Source organism: Hyaena hyaena, unplaced genomic scaffold (genome assembly GCF_003009895.1).
Source record: "Hyaena hyaena isolate Hyena2069 unplaced genomic scaffold, ASM300989v1 scaffold_117, whole genome shotgun sequence".
Classification (NCBI taxonomy): domain Eukaryota; kingdom Metazoa; phylum Chordata; class Mammalia; order Carnivora; family Hyaenidae; genus Hyaena; species Hyaena hyaena.
This window is the reverse complement of record NW_024080749.1, coordinates 216,627-232,114: the sequence shown is the minus strand read 5'-3', so window position 1 is coordinate 232,114 and position 15,488 is coordinate 216,627. Positions and strand designations below refer to the sequence as shown.

General features: G+C 49.7%; 1 long non-coding RNA gene across 1 annotated transcript in view; it reads right to left on the bottom strand.

Annotated features, from left to right (window-relative positions):
* Positions 1-4,952, bottom strand: part of LOC120234834 — a 40,656-nt gene extending 35,704 nt beyond the window's left edge. Inside the window, exons 1-2 of the long non-coding RNA XR_005529208.1 lie at positions 4,888-4,952; positions 2,735-2,940 (exon numbers count right to left, since the gene is read on the bottom strand). This is a non-coding gene — a long non-coding RNA (uncharacterized LOC120234834). The remainder of the gene's footprint in view (positions 1-2,734; positions 2,941-4,887) is intronic.
* Positions 4,953-15,488: the final 10,536 nt, after the last annotated feature.

The following is a 15,488-nucleotide window of genomic DNA, read 5'->3' as shown; positions in this document are numbered from 1 at the left end:
CCTGGACCACAAACCTGCCTCATTCTGCCTCTGGGTTTTGCACACATATTTAATATCCTTAGTTTCTGGAGGCCAGGTACCCTATCACGTCGCAATCATGCCTGCCAGAAGAGGACCTCAGTACACGCCTAATTGAATCAATCCAGTTTCTATTTTAAAGTTTCAACTCTTTGATGGACGCATTTACTACTTGCTTCTGAGTGGAATTATCTGCCTGTACATCTATTCTTCCAATATTACCAATGAGAGATTTCACTTTGTCCTCAGATTTTATACAGGGCTTTATTTATTACCGTGAATGGATCGATAATACGTGGTTAGATTCCCAGGTCAGGGTTGCTCCTCCTTGTCTTTCTGACTGAGTCTCTCCCTGTGTGGGAGACTTGGGTTAGGACCACTCTGTCATTACTGGCTTATCACCTTGGGTTGGTTACACGAGCCTTCTGGGCTTCCCTCACAGGGCATTCGTGAGGATTGTTGAGATCAGGAAAAGAAACCCCTGATGGAAACTATAACGAGTGTTAACAGGGTCGGGGGCTCTTTGGGTGTTATGTGCATAAGACATTCAGTCTTCACAACAGACTTATGTAACTACTCATCCCCATTTACAGTTTGGAAAACTGAGGCACAGAGAAGCAAACTAGGATATCTAATGCAACACAGAGCATCCGGACTCAGGACAATGAATCCTAAAACTAAAACATTCTATTTGGATACTTAATGGTGGGAATATATATAAGAGATTACCCAAGACTATTGGTGTCTCTCATTTACTCAGGTCTTCAAAAAGAACACAAGTCAGCCAATACTGATTAGCTAATTATTCAAGGCATGAGCAGGATTCACGAGCAAAGCCAAGGCAAACCCGGATGTGAATATTATGTTCTTCATTTCTGACTTAAGATCCCTTTCAACACAGTTTTCGCCACGAGGAAAGCCTAATGCCTGCATGAATGACCAGGCTTCACTCCTTAACTGCTGCAGGTGACTGTGCACACTGGCCCGTAGAGCTCATTAGGGCATATGCCTGCAGCCCTCAAACTCACAGTCTTCAGGAATGTCACAGTCCCTCACTAAACCAACGGAGGCTCCCATGCAACACCTTTATGAGTCCTAAATAATGAGTGACAGGCCCTGGGCTGTAAATAATTGGAGATGTTGGGTCCTTTTAAAAAGCTATCCAGATTTTCAGACAGTAAACTCCAGCACTGTTAACCGAATTCTGGCAATGGTTTGTGATCCCATAGAAGAATGTATTATGGATGAAAGCTGTCCCTGGACCTCTCAATGAGGGTGTCACAGTGTCTACGAGGCCGTGGACTGTACAAGAAATGTGGGGAGCTGCTAACTGATTACTTCGTCTACCAATGCTCTCTTGCTTGCATGAGTTAAAAGCCAGAAAATGTTTCTGCTTTTGGTTTCCCCGTAACCAAATCTGTGATGTTGGTGGAGACCCGCGATCCTCAGGCCAGGCTAAACATAGCCGCAGATCTGAGTTGATGTCCTACCCCCACCCCGCATCACCACTGGGGTGAGGGCTGCTTCTGACATCAAGTGGGTAAGTCCCTGAATGGGTGGACACTGTCAAGCTGGCCAAGCATAAAGAGCTTGCTCCCTATGATGAGAACTGGTTCTACGCACGAGCTGCTTCCACAGCACGGCACCTATACCTCCGGGGCGGCGCTGGGGTCGGCTCCATGACCAAGATCTATGGAGGACGTCAGAGAAATGGGGTCATGCCCAGCCACTTTAGCAGAGGCTCCAAGAGTGTGGCCCGCAGGGTCCTCGAAGCCCTAGAGGGGCTGAAAATGGTGGAAATGGACCAAGATGGGGGCCGCAAACTGACACCTCAGGGACAGAGAGATGTGGACAGAATCGCCGGACAGGTGGCAGCTGCCAACAAGAAGCATTAGAACAAATGCTGGGCTAATAAACTGCCTCATTCGTATCAAAACAAACAAACAAACAAACAAAAACCTCTGACAGCATAGAGAGTGACAACAGTGGATTGTCCAGCCCAGAATGTCAATAGTGCCGAGGCTGGGACACTGCGACAGCCCCACGCTCGTCTCTCCCTTCTTCCTTCCAGTGCTGGGAACACAGAAGAGAGTGAAAATTCAAAATCTTCAATTGTTCAGCCCAAATGAAGACACGTGGACTTTCAGAAGTCTTTTTCCCACCTCCTTATGGCATGGACGTCACACATGTCCCAGGAACTGGGTGGGTGATGCACCCGCGCCCTTCTATTTCTGTGCCTGTTTTCCCCCCATGCCCCGTTTTCAAATGCTTCCCACAACAGCAGTATGTGTCTTCTCAGTGCAGGGCTCATCAGGGCTTACAGAGGAGAACCCAGCTGAAAACTGCATCTAAGGTGCATGATTCCAGGCCCTTCGCAATCCTTCAGCTCAAGGAGGGAAGAAAAGCACAGGAAGCTGGTGCCTCCATGCAGAGGCTGGGGTGCGTAACTGTGTGATATCCCAAGGCCCGATGCCGGCTTTCTCCTGCCATCCCGCACCCCTGCCCCCCGCTCATCACAGCCCCCCTCACGAACTAACATATCTGGAAAAGAAACAGTATTACCCCAAGTGATGTTTATAAATCTGAAACCAGGAACTGGGGAGCTCAAGTGGCCTCTAGTAAGTTGTCGGAAGGCCCCGGACACTGAACACACCTATCACATTCGATTCACAAAGAGTAGAAAGTAAATTTAGTTTCAAATGTCATAGAAACTTACTAGCTGTTTAAGACCATTGCTGCTTTGGTAGCTTATCGGTTCCTTTCTGGCTTTTTCCTTCAGCTGATTCTCCACTCATTTGTCCTTTCCACAAACCTTCTCTGGAGCCTCTTACTGACTTCTGCAGATAAGACGGAGAAGTGGAAACATTCCTCTTCCCCTTCCTTGCTGTGGTTCTCTCTTCACTGGGAGGGGGGAGGTCCAACCTGGAGAAGAAAGGGAAGAACTTTCTGGTTAGGAATATCTGAACAGCACCTTTGCGACGCCCCCCACCCAAACCACTGTGTTCTATTGAGTGCTCCTTCCAAAAAGCGCTCCTTGCTAACCTGCCCAAGAGAGCTTCCGTTAGTTTTAACAAAGCGGGAGGATCTGTTCCATGTCACTCGTGGAAGTTCTGGCTCTCTACATTTGCATGTTAAAAGTTTAAGTAGAGGAAGGTGGTAAGTGATGCCAGGGGTTAGTTTAAGCTACACTTTGATATCCCTGAACCTGTTTGAGAACCGTAATCTCCCCGCTGCCTCTGAAAACGCCTGCGCACCATCGAAATAGCTACCTCCTCCCCTGTGGTCAGCGCCAGGAAATCAGCAAGACCTGGCGACGAGCCTCTGTCTTCGTGCCTCTTTAAATCTCAGCAAGCAATATTTCAAGGGGAAAGACAGATACCGTTTAGCTCCAAAATTTCCTCCAAATGGCGAAAGGAAAAGGCCAGCCCTCGGCTCCCACCCTGTGAACGCTGCAGGGCTACCTAATACAAGTGGAAAGTGTATAAATGGCAGGGTAATTACTGGCTTTCGTCCTTGGACGGAGGAATGAGATCACGATGTTCACCAAGAACAGGAACCGGAGCTGCCCAGGCTGCCGCTTGCCCTGCCTGCGCGGGTCGCGCATTACATCACCGGTGAGCTCTCGCTGGTGGGGGGAGATGGGGCTCCTCCGGGGACTCGGCCCCAGACCAAGAGGAGTAAACATGGAATAAAGGATGACCGGGAGGAGGCCGCGGGGAAGGAAGAAGGAGAAAGCAGGACCAGGATTCCCATCACCATCACCACCACCCCTTGTCTGTTTGCCGGGGAGGGGGAGGGGGTGTGTGCAAGGGCGCCACATCCTTAAGCAGCCGCACCCCGAATTTCGTTCCCGCACCGCCCCCCAGCCTTCCTCCACGTCCAATTCCAACAAAAACTGACATCCAACGGGGCCAGGAGAGCGGCCTTGAGAAGCTCAAGGGGGTGACTGCGGAGAGACGCCAGCGGACTGGGAGGGACCGAGACGCCCGCGCCTCGGGGCAGCGGGGGGGGGGCGGGGGGGAGAGGCGGTTGCCGCTGCGCCCCCGCCCGGCCCAGCCAGCGGTGCCTCCCCCGCCAGGCGACAGCAGCCCGAGTGGGGGGGGGGGTTGGCAGAAGCGCCTCCTCCCCGCCGAGAGCCGAGGCGGCGACCGAGGGGGAGGAAGGCTCCTCACCTTGCCCCCGATGAGGGGCGGATCATGCCATGGCAGCGCCGGCGAGCGGCAGCGGCGGCGGCGGCGGCGAGCGGAGCCCAACCAGCAGCCCGGGGAGCTCGACCGGAGCGGGGGTCGCCGCGGCGGGAGCCCGGGACAGCGGGGACGCGGCGGCTCGGAGCGCCGCCGTGACGGTGCCGGGCCTCCCTCCGCTCGAGGACTACGAGTGCAAAATCTGCTACAACTACTTCGACGCGGACCGGCGCGCGCCCAAGCTGCTGGCGTGCCTGCACACCTTCTGCCAGGAGTGCCTGAGCCAGCTGCAGCTCCGCGCCGCCGCCGCCGCCGCCGCGCCTGAGCGCCCGCCGCGCCCGCCGCCCTGGCACGGCCCGCCCGGCGCCATCGCGTGCCCCGTGTGCCGCCACCGCACGCCGCTGCCCGACAGCCGCGTGCACGGCCTGCCCAACAACACCAAGCTCGCCGAGGCCTTCCCGCTGGCCCTGCGCGCCGCGCACGACCCGCTGCCCCAGGACCGCCTCCCGCCGCTGCCCGCGCGCCGCGCCGCGCCCGCCGCCGCCGCCGCCGCCCCGCCGCCCGCCCCGGCCCCGCCGCCGCCGCCGCCCGCGGAGGACGCGGCTCGCGAGCCCCGCGCCCGAGCCGGCCTGCGCGCCCCGGGCGCCTACGAGAGCTGCCAGAACTGCAAGCGCGCCGCGCTCACCGCCGGCTGCGTGTGCGTCGTCTTCTCCTTCCTCTCCATGGTGGTGCTGCTCTTCACCGGCCTCATCTTCGTCAACCACTACGGCGGCGGCGGCGGGGGGGCACCTCCCGGCGGCGGGGCGCCCCCTGGCGCTGCCCCCGCCGCCGGGTCGCCTTCGCCCGTGGGGCCCATCTGTCTGTCGGTGGCCAGCATCCTGGCCCTCTTCTCGGTCGTCGTCACTTGGGTCATCTGCTGGCTCAAGTACCGGCCCGAGGGCGCGGCCGCGGGCTCGGCGGGGGGCGGCGGGGGCGGCCCGAGGGTGCGGGCGGCGGCGGGCGGCGGCGCGCGGAGGAGCGACACGTAGCGGGGCCTCACGCCGGGCCTCCGCCCGCACCTCGGGCCCCGCGCAGCCACAGAGGAGGGGGCCTCCGGCTCCGTGCGGCCCCCGGACGCCCGACCATCTCCGGGCCTCGGGGCCGCGTGTCTCAGGCCTCCCACGCCCCGCCCCCTCCGCGCGGGGTCGGAGAGGGACACCGAGGAGGCGGGGTTGCTGCTGGGGCGTCCCGTCTCCCCGGACTGTGCAAGATCGACCTCCGCTTCGCGCACCCCCCCCGCCCCCCACCACGTCCTCGCCGGAGTGCACGGCCGTCCCTCCCCGAGTCCGGGGATTTGCAAAGAGAAGGAGAAGAGGAGGGGGCTCCCCCGCCACCCCGCCGCCCCGCCCGAGAGCAAGCGCTTTTCCGGCTGCAGCGACTGGAGAGTTTCAGGGGACAGGTGCGCGCGCGCACGCCTGCGGCAGTTGTGAAAGGACTCGGATTGTCCAGAGCAAGGATGAATGAGATGTCCACGTGAGAGAAGGGTTGCCCCGCGTCCTGGCTGTCCTGGAAGGCGAGTGAGCCGGGGCGCTGAGAGCGACGTCCACTCCCCCGGGGACACGGCGCGGGAGAGCCGGGCGGCAGCGCCCCAGGCCAGCGGCGCGCAGCTGGGCGCCACCGGCAGGTGCGCAGCGCGCCTGCGCGCGGGGGCCGCGGCGGCTCCGCGGGCTGGAGAGGCGGCGGCGCGCGCAGGGCGGTGTGTGCTGCTCCCAGCCCGGCGGAGTCCAGAAGTCCCGTCTCCCCGAGGCTTGTGCTTGTCTTATTCACAGGGTTACCCCCAGGAAGTCATTTCATCTTCTGTAACTGGACTCAGGGAGCTCAAAGAGCCCGTTCTCTCTTCTCCTCTCAAAACTGACTGACTGTTGCCCCCACCTGGAAGATACTGAAAGCTATTCACGCAGAAGATAAACTGTAGGCTTCCTCCGCCTTTTTCTCTTCATTTCATTTTTAAAATAATTTATCTTAGAATTTATACATCTGGAAATTTTGTGCATTCAGATTTCCAGGGAAGTGGCTGATAAGCAGTAATGTTTTTCCCGTACCTCCAGTCCGAATACATTTCAAAATTAGGGGCAGAAAATAAAGGCGTGTTAGTAATTGGTTCGAGATTTTATACTGTGAACAACTACTGACTTTCAATTATCTGATAAAATAGAAACTAGCTCCCAAAGACGAACCTGACAAGTCTTAACTGACAAGTCTTCTTTTGATTATAAAGATACATCACACTTACCAAGAAAATATTATTTTGAGTTTAACTATTTGATATTGGAATTCACTGAAAGGTTCATATCGGTCACATCAGATGAAAAAGAACACCTATCTACCTGATTTTGTAACGAAAAAGATGAATTACGAGCATATGCTGCAGGTGGATGAGGTGCCTTTTTAAAGAAAAAAAATCCCACTGTTCCAAATGTATTTTATATGAAAACATTCTTTATTCCATCTTTTGAAATTTGGAATAAGACAAAGTTTTCATGTCTAACAATCACAGAAGCTGTGGAGGGTATGCTGTTATTCCTCGTGTATTTATGCAAGCTGTCTGCATGATATCCTGACACTATTCTAGTAACTGAACCTGAATGGAGCATTTGTATCTATCACAGAGTGAAGTAATTTATTGGTCACTGATAAGTGGTATGGCTGCAATTTAGGAATTTGGTGTGTTTTATGTCTGCATTGTCTTAATAAAAACAAGAAGCATTTATAGGAAAAAATCTATTTTCATGAAATTTATTTCATGGGGGAAATGGCTCCTAGTTATTCGTGGCACTCTTCTTGAAATACCTATCTCCATCCAAATCCTAATTTCACATTTTGAATGAGGCTGAGACAATTCACAGGAGGAATGTACATCACTAGGGTGGGCATTTTATGGAATTGTTTCTAGGGTTTAATAAGGACTTCTGAAGGTCAAGGGAGATTTATCTATTGTATTTTGAAGGGAGAAGCAGCTTACCCACCCACTGATAGCCACCAAAACTGAACTCTGCTGGCAGATTTGGTTCTCAGTTTCTGCTAAGTGTGTTCAGGTTCCTAATGTTTTTGTGTTCCTAAAATTAAGAGTCACGTTTCAGAAACTAGCTTTGATTTGTTTGCACCTCCAACAAGTAACTTGTGTTACTTCTATATTCATTTTTATCTGTTACTCTTTGTTTACTTCCAATGCTAAGATTCTGTTTGCATTCACAACTGTTTAGTTGCACCAGTATATCTCTACATGTATGTGGCAGGGAGGGGGGTCTAGTAACAAAAGTTGGCTTTGTGCATGTAAGGATGTGTACCCGTTATTTCACGCCCTCAAATGGGCAACCTGGGAATCTGTCTAAAGTTATTTGGGGGCCAGCTTGCTTCTTACAGAGTTTATTTATGTTCCACAGAGGAAGGTACTCCAATGACATAAACTGAATTATTCCTCGTAAATGAAAAAGATATCTGGAGTTGCCTCAATCACAATACAAGCTACATTTGACTTCTTTCCTAGGTTGCACGTGTAAATTTCTTATAATGAGAAATTTGAGTTAGAATACTCTAAAACAGATACAGTTAGTAGTTCAACACCTAAACATGGTGAGATTTAGTTTTTCTCGGCTGACTTTATATTACAGCTCATTTCTGACTTCCTTATCAGGAATTAAGTGACAGGGCAGAGCAACAGAAAATGTGCTCAATTTCTAGTGGCTTTCTGTTATTCAAGTGTCCTGAGTTTGCAGGTGTGCTTTAGTCATCCTAAAGTACTTCCTACATCAGGTGGGAAGTCCTGCTACACTTGTACCAAAGACACAGCAGTTTAAAAGGTAATTACTGAAATGTCCCATTAGTTGTAGAGAGGGCTCCTGGTGACAGTGAGTGCTTTCCTCCCTTCTCATGGAAATTCTCATCTTCTTGGAAGAGCCAAACTCAATTCTGGACACATCTCCACCTCGTGAGTGTTAACTGTCAATAAAATCACTGTAAAAAGCCAGTCCTGGGGGCAGGGAGGGGGTTCCTGGGTAACTCTGCAAGTTAAGGCTCTTAGTTTTGGCTCAGGTCATGATCTCACGGTTCCTGAGTTTGAGCCTTACATGAGGCTCTGCACTGATAGCATGGAGCTTGCTTGAGATTCTCTCTCTCTCTCTCTCTCAAAATAAGTAAACTTAAAAATAAACTTAAAAATAAAAAGCCAGCCCCGGTCTGGTTTGCACAGCTGCTGAAGAAATGGTTTCCATGGCCCAGGTTCTGCTTAGGTCCTGGACCTTCAGGTTAGAGTTACCACCACGATTCTGTAAAGTCTAAATTTCAAGCAGAAGAAACTCACCTTGCAGGTCATAGATTACACGCTCAGCCTCTGAATGCAATATGATTTGGTGAACGGTATCCATATCTAGAAAGAACACTGGTGTGGGATCTAAAGACTAGGTAGGAACAGCGCCCAGGAGATATGAGTCAATACAGGCTCTCTTCTTTCTTGGAAAGACCTTGACAATTAATTTAACCTCTTTGAGCCTTGGGCTCCTCTGCTACAAGATGGGAACCCCACGTGTCAGCCCTGCTTACTTTACAAGATTGGCTTAAGGACTTGTATACAACACGAGGGCATATGAGTGAAAATGCTTTGGAAACTGAAGCCCTGTGTGGATCTATGGCCTTGTTTTCACTCAGATTTCCAAGGGTCTAATATCACCTCTCCAGAGAGGTCTGCCCTGATCACTCTATGCCAAGGGAATATCTACCAGAATTTTATTTTCTTGTTAGCACTTATTACTGTCTACAGTGGTCTTGTTTAACAGTGACATGCTTTATCTCAAATTCTAGGGCAGATTTTGCTCTCAATCTCTAAGGGCAGGATCCTCATCTGGTCACACACTTTACCCACAAGACCTTAGTCAGCCCTCAGCATATGGTAAGTGGCAGATAAACAGTCTTTTGAGTTGGCTGAATGGGACCCCCTGGGCTGAATGTTAATCAGCTTGACTCCCCTTACTCTGACTACCACTTAATAACTCCTGAGACCCTGGGGGGCTTAGGTAAACAGTTGCTTTTCCTGATTCCATAAGCATTTTTGAAAGGTGAAAAAATACACTGGAAAACCTCTTTGGTTTTTCAGAACAATCAGTTCATCGCAGTGAAAATCTTAAGGGCGTTATCTTCGTTATATTCGGTGAGAAGACAGTGGAGAGACTGAAGGGCATTTGGCCTCCATTTCCGATCATTTCCTGCATTGTGAGATTTCAAGGCATGCCTCCTTTCGCTTCCTTCTTTCAGGACCATGACTGCACCGTCTCTCCAAAGCTAATAGCACCTGCATTGGTGGGACACGTTTACATGGTAGTGAAATTTCCCGCAACATTGAAGGTAAATTTCTCATCGTTTGTTACGTCCCATTTTAATTATTCAATCTTTGCTATTTTTAACAAACGTATCCTTTATAGACTGGCTAAATGTATCATCTTAATAGCTGACTAATCACCCCTGCCCCCACCCCGTGATTCTGTGACCCTGCTCAACCTCCTTAATCATTTATTTCCCATTAGCTAATATCTGTGTTTTAAATTTCTGCTGTGATACAAAGTTGATTAAATTCATGTATTTGGCAATGAACTGCATCCCAGCTTTGTATGCATTTATGTTTTTTTCCCTTTGAAACCATGGTGTTATTGTATGCATTACAGCGTAAGTTTGAGGAATATTTAGCATTTACTATAGTACATTGTAACTCTTTCTAAAGTAAAGGTTAAAACTGACTGCAGCTAGATCTTAATTTGAAGTTGTATGAATGGGGAAAGTGTGCGAGAGATTTTATCTATCTTTTGCTAGATCTCTTTTGATTGTCCATTTAAAAAACTGCTTGGTAAGGTAGACCTTTAGGAGGTTTGTCTCCATCAATCAAACTTGAGGCTTCTGTTCTCTCATGGAAAACTAAAATGTGCCAAAGAGGAGCAAGCTTATTTCTGTGATACATTTACCATCATTCCTGATTCTAAATCAGGAAGAAAAGAGTGCTCAATATTTACATTCGAGGAAAGCAAAAGTGTTCAATATCCAATTTCCAAGAATATTCCTAGGAGCTCAGGAAGAATGTGCACACTTCCTTTAGAAAGAAAAGTCTTTGCATGTAAAATTGGATTTTCTTTGGTTTAGAAATACCACATCTCCATGGGGTGGAGTGGGAGAATGTTGAAGTGAGAAGAAAGAAGGTAGAAAAGATATGCAAAAAAGCTTCTCCTAGCTTCTAATATTTAAAAAAAAAAAAAAACAACTCCATACATTTCAAAATGAAGAGGAAAGTGTTTAATCACTTCAAGAACAGAACACTGCTATCTTGACACTTGCTATTTTAAAAAACCATGGCAATCCATGGGCAGCTCACCTATCTCCTACCACAACGACAGAGTTTTCTGCATTGTATAGAAATCACACATTTATAAGTCTACTGTGTGTGGGTTTAAAAATATTTTATTGTTAAACTTGAGTGGTAGCGAACAATTATACCCGACTTGTAGTTTGGAGGAGGAATTGACTCCGAGTGAGAAAATAAAGTTAGTGCTCAGGAAGAATGTTTGGGACCAATCTCTGCAAAGTAAATAATTTGTTCATTGAGCCCCTTTCTTGTTAAATTCCCCCACAGCAAACTTGTCAACTCACGTGAACCCTTAGCAGAAGTTCTCAATGCTGACGGCAGGTTAGAATTACCTGGAGCTTAAAAAAAAAAAAAAAAAAAAAAAAAGCATGGGTCTGCCCCCAGAGACATCTATTTAATTGGCAGGAGACGCATCAGTATTTTTTAAAAGGCACCCCAGGTGATTATACTGTGCAGTGAGATCTGAAAGCCATTGTATTTCACAACGTTTTTATTGAAATGCGACCTTCTCCTTAATCTCACTTTAATGAACTAAACGCCACCAGGTCTCTTAGAAACTGAGAGATTGTGGAGAAATGCTTGGATTTTGCAAGTGGTCAAAATTTAGATAACTAGTTTGGGTGACTATGTAATCGTTGTTTTTGGTCTCTCTCTCTCTCTCTCTCATACACACACACACACACACTTGTTGACTTTGTGTTCCCAGGAAAGTTAAGTAAATATTTGCATCCCCATTTGATGTGCTGTGATCTTTCCTAACGCGGGGGGCGTTGCCGGCTGCACCTCCGGGTCCCACAAGACTTTTCTGTGGACTTCCTTGTTCCTGCAAAATGGGTGAGTGCTCTCCAAGTCATCAAAATTCGGTGACAGTGTGAGGATTTGAGGGTGGATTGTGTGGATAGCCGGGAAAGTCTCGAGGTTAAAATAACGAAACCTTGCCAGTGACAGCTGTGAGTGTCACCGCCAGTGACAGCTGAAGGAATCTGCTGGTCGCCAAATAGGATGGTTGTGCGAGCAGATCAAGCGGAGTCATGGTTTAGAACATTCACTAGGAGAGCTATTAAATGCTTTTAAAAGACGCTTCTGAGCAGCCGGTCAGCGTGCAAATTAATTTCCCGCTGTTGGATTCAGGTGTAAATGATTTTGCTCTGAGACCCAGTTTGCCGCTGGCGGGTGGGAGGTGGGGTATTACCTCGATTTCTCTCCTTTTGGATTGCGGACGCCCGGATGCCCGTGGTGGCTCCCAGCTGAGCCGAAGGACTCTCAGGGGGGAAAACAGGGCTGTTCAAGGGCGGACGGCTGTCCTGCTTATTTCCGGGGACTGCCCGCCCCGGGGGTCCCCGCCACCAAGACAGGTTCCCTAAGGGCAGGTCCTAGGGCAGCAGGTGAAATCCCCGGGCATCGAGTCCCTCATCTCCCGTAGCCTCCTGGGCTGGAGAGAAGCTGAGGCAGCTTGGGGTGACCGGCTGATCCCCACGGCTGGGCCAACCGCTGGAGCCTGTCGGGGTCGCAGTCCCTTGCTCCATCCAGTCCTCCGCCCCCAACCGCACGCACTTGTGATCCAGAAGGGCAGACACGAGACGCCGGGATGAAAGGCCCAAGGACGCTCTTTCGTGACCCATTGCTTCGCGCGGCGGGAACCAGCTTGCACTGCATCTTGTCGACCCCAGCACCCAACACCTCCGCTCCGTGCGTTTTGTTCTGCGTTAGCATGGAATCCGGTCTTCGGCCCGGCCCTAACGCCCCGGATTTTGTGACTGCTCCTCCCGCATTGCGGGACCCGAAGGTCTCTTATTTATGATCCGATGGTGTAGTTACCATCCCTGAATGCCCACGGGACCTTCCCAGCGCCCGCCTCAGAGCTCTGAGTTCGCACCTGTTCTTAAAAATAGCGGAGAAGCTCAAAACCCGGAGGTAAAGAAGAAAAGAGGCGCGGACGGCGGTGACTGTCGCAGCCTGAGCAGGACTTGGAGTCGTGCTAGCTCAGTCCTTCCTTCTGTGCTTTCCCGGCTGTCGAAGAGCCTCCCCACAGCTTTCAAAGCACAAAAGGTGTCCAGACAAACAGTGCCTTTTGTCCGGGGACGTGAAGGGCGGGGGCTTGGACGTCCCTTAAGAATCCTTGGGTTTCCGCTAGTCTATTCCTTGGAGTCCTCGTCCCCCCGCCCCCCCGCTTCAGGCCCCCACCCCCACCCCGCAGGCGACCCCCAGCTTCCCACTCCAGACCTTCCGGGACCACTGGCAGTCCAGCAGAAGGTGACGTTGGCCCCAGGGCGGGGGCCTAGGAGGACTTCAAGAAGCCCCAATGATAACACGTTCCAGATTTATAGCCAGCCTTCAGGGAGTCAGGAACACCCGGATTCTTTCTGCAAATATCCAGCCCACCTACCACGTGTCTGGCCAGAATTAGAGGCTTGACAACCGGGTTAGAGGTTGGATGATACCAACCTGTCTCAGGTTCTTCTCGCATGGAACATAGGCTAATAAATTCTCCCTGGGAGTAACAAAAAGGGTTGGTTTTTGGGAGTAACAAAAAGCAAAAATTTTAAATGGGATTTATTATAAATTCAAAATACCATTGACTATATTTTAAATGGGGCGTAAGGTGGAGTAAGTGACCAAATTCTTTTCAATAGAGATAAGATAGGGCAGTGCCTCCCAGAAACATTAAAGGTAACTTTAGTTGAAATTTACTTACAGCCAGAACAAAGCAAACAAAGGAGAGATTAAGTTTGGGCAGCCCCCAGATCTCATCTCTTTGGGATCTAATCAGAGTGGTGAAAACTGAGGGCTTTCTTTATTTTTGTTGTTTTTTTTTTTTTTTAATTTTTTAAAGTAAACTCTCCTCCCAGCATGCAGCTTGAACTCACCACCCTGAAATCAAGAGTAGCATTCTCTACTTACTGAGCCAGCCAGGCAACCCAGAAACCTAGTGCTTTCTAACTGAACAGGACTGACAACATAATGGCCTGGGTTTAAATCTTAGCTCTGCCACTTCCTAACTCTGTGACTAGGGCAAGTTAATTAACCTCTCTGTGCCCTCTTTCCCTCATTTTAACTAGATATAATCTGGTCATTTGGAGAAGTAAATTATAAAACTGTGAAGTGCTTTGAACAATGCACCTTCAAAGCACCTTCAAAGTGCTCAATACTCTTATGTAATACATATACAACGTATAATAGTGCTATAATGTTGTAGTAATATAATGACCATGAAATAGTAATATAATTTGATTATATAGTATTACTCCTATATATTTCTATGATGATAATGTAGCAGTGTCATTGAGGACTGCTGTCACCACATAGCAGACTTATGTTCTCCCAAAATATATTTGAATTCTCCCAAAATAGCTTATTCAAGATTGGGAATCCAAGAAGCTGGCTCAAGGTACATTAGGCCTTCTGAGCTCTCATGCTGTCAACCCCAGGCCACTGGTCCTCAGAGAAGTCACCTGGAAAGTATGGTCCAAATCCTGGGAGGGAGGCTGAGAGAAGCCCTCCATGCCCACATATTCTGAACAGTGAAATGGGGATTCGGATTATTTCCAGTGCAAATGTGCCCTTCATATCAGAAACAGTCCTTTATTATTGTCTAGTATGAACCCACCTTGATCGACATCATTAGGATTCATTTTATCAGAAATATCTTGGAGCGCCTCGGTGGCTCAGTCAGTTAAGCATCAGACTCTCGATTTTGGCTCAGGTCCTGATCTCACAATTAGCGAGTTCAGGTTAGTGAGTTCGAGCCTTGCAGAGGGCTCCATACTAACAGTGCAGAGCCTGCTTAGGATTCTCTCACCCTCTCTCTGCCTCCCCCCAAATAAATAAAACTTAAAAAGTGATCGATATTTTAAAAAAAAGCAATGTCTTAGTCATACTGTTTCTTCTGTATTTAGTCATATTCTTTTTTTTCTCCTTCCCTTCCTCTCTCCCTCTTCCTTTCTCTTTCTCACCTTCCCTCTCTCCCTCTCTCCTTCCTCTCCCCTTTTCAGTTTTAAAGCAATCTTCTCTCTTTCCGGGAGCTTTCATATTCTTTTCTTCCCGTCCCCCCAACCCCCACCCATCCCAAGCCTTCCATTCTGATGGTACTTCCTTCTTTTTGAGCTCCAAAAGCTTCTTTCATTTCCCCCTCCCAGGGTGACCTGCCACTCTGTTCCCGAATGCCCCAGGGTCTGGCTCCTGCCTTCCTGGGTCATCCTCCCCCCCCCACCCCCACCCCGCCACGAAACCACACTGTGGGCTCTTTTAAAACTGGGGCTTCCTCGCTGATCAGTGGAGTAGAGTGCAACCCCTGCCCCCGCCCCAGGGAAATGCAACCGTGTTCTGAGGGACCTGAAAGTATCATTTCTCTTCCAGGGGTGACTCTTCCGACCCCATTGTGACAGGGCAGCCTGGGCTTTCTGCAAACCTCCTCAGACAGCTTTGGAGATTGATAACTTCAGTCTGGAGATGCCACAGGGATCCCCTTTCCACGGGAGTCTGCTCACCTCTGCCATAGCTAGTTTCTGTTTCTCCCCTCTGCTAGGTAGCTCCAAAGTTTTGTTTCATTAGTAGTTGGTGTGATAAGAACCGCTCCCTTTGGCTGGGAGATGGGGTATCTGCACACTGTTCTGAGAGAGCCGTGGCCTCTATTCAGCCCCACTTCAGGGCTCCAATCTGTTGCCTCCACATTGGGAGCAACGTTGGGTCCCTGGGTCCCAAATCTTCGCAGGGAAAAGTGTTCTCAAAGTCTTTCGATCAGTCATTTGTGGAGCCTGGTGAAGATGCTTTCTCCTGAATGTTCTTGGTTTCCATTTATCTCAGAAGACCACCAGCTGGAGAACGATGACTGGTTCTCTAGGCTGCTGGCTTTCCCTGGAGGAGATCTCCCTCTTCTGTTTAGGCAGCTCCCCAAATCACCCGGG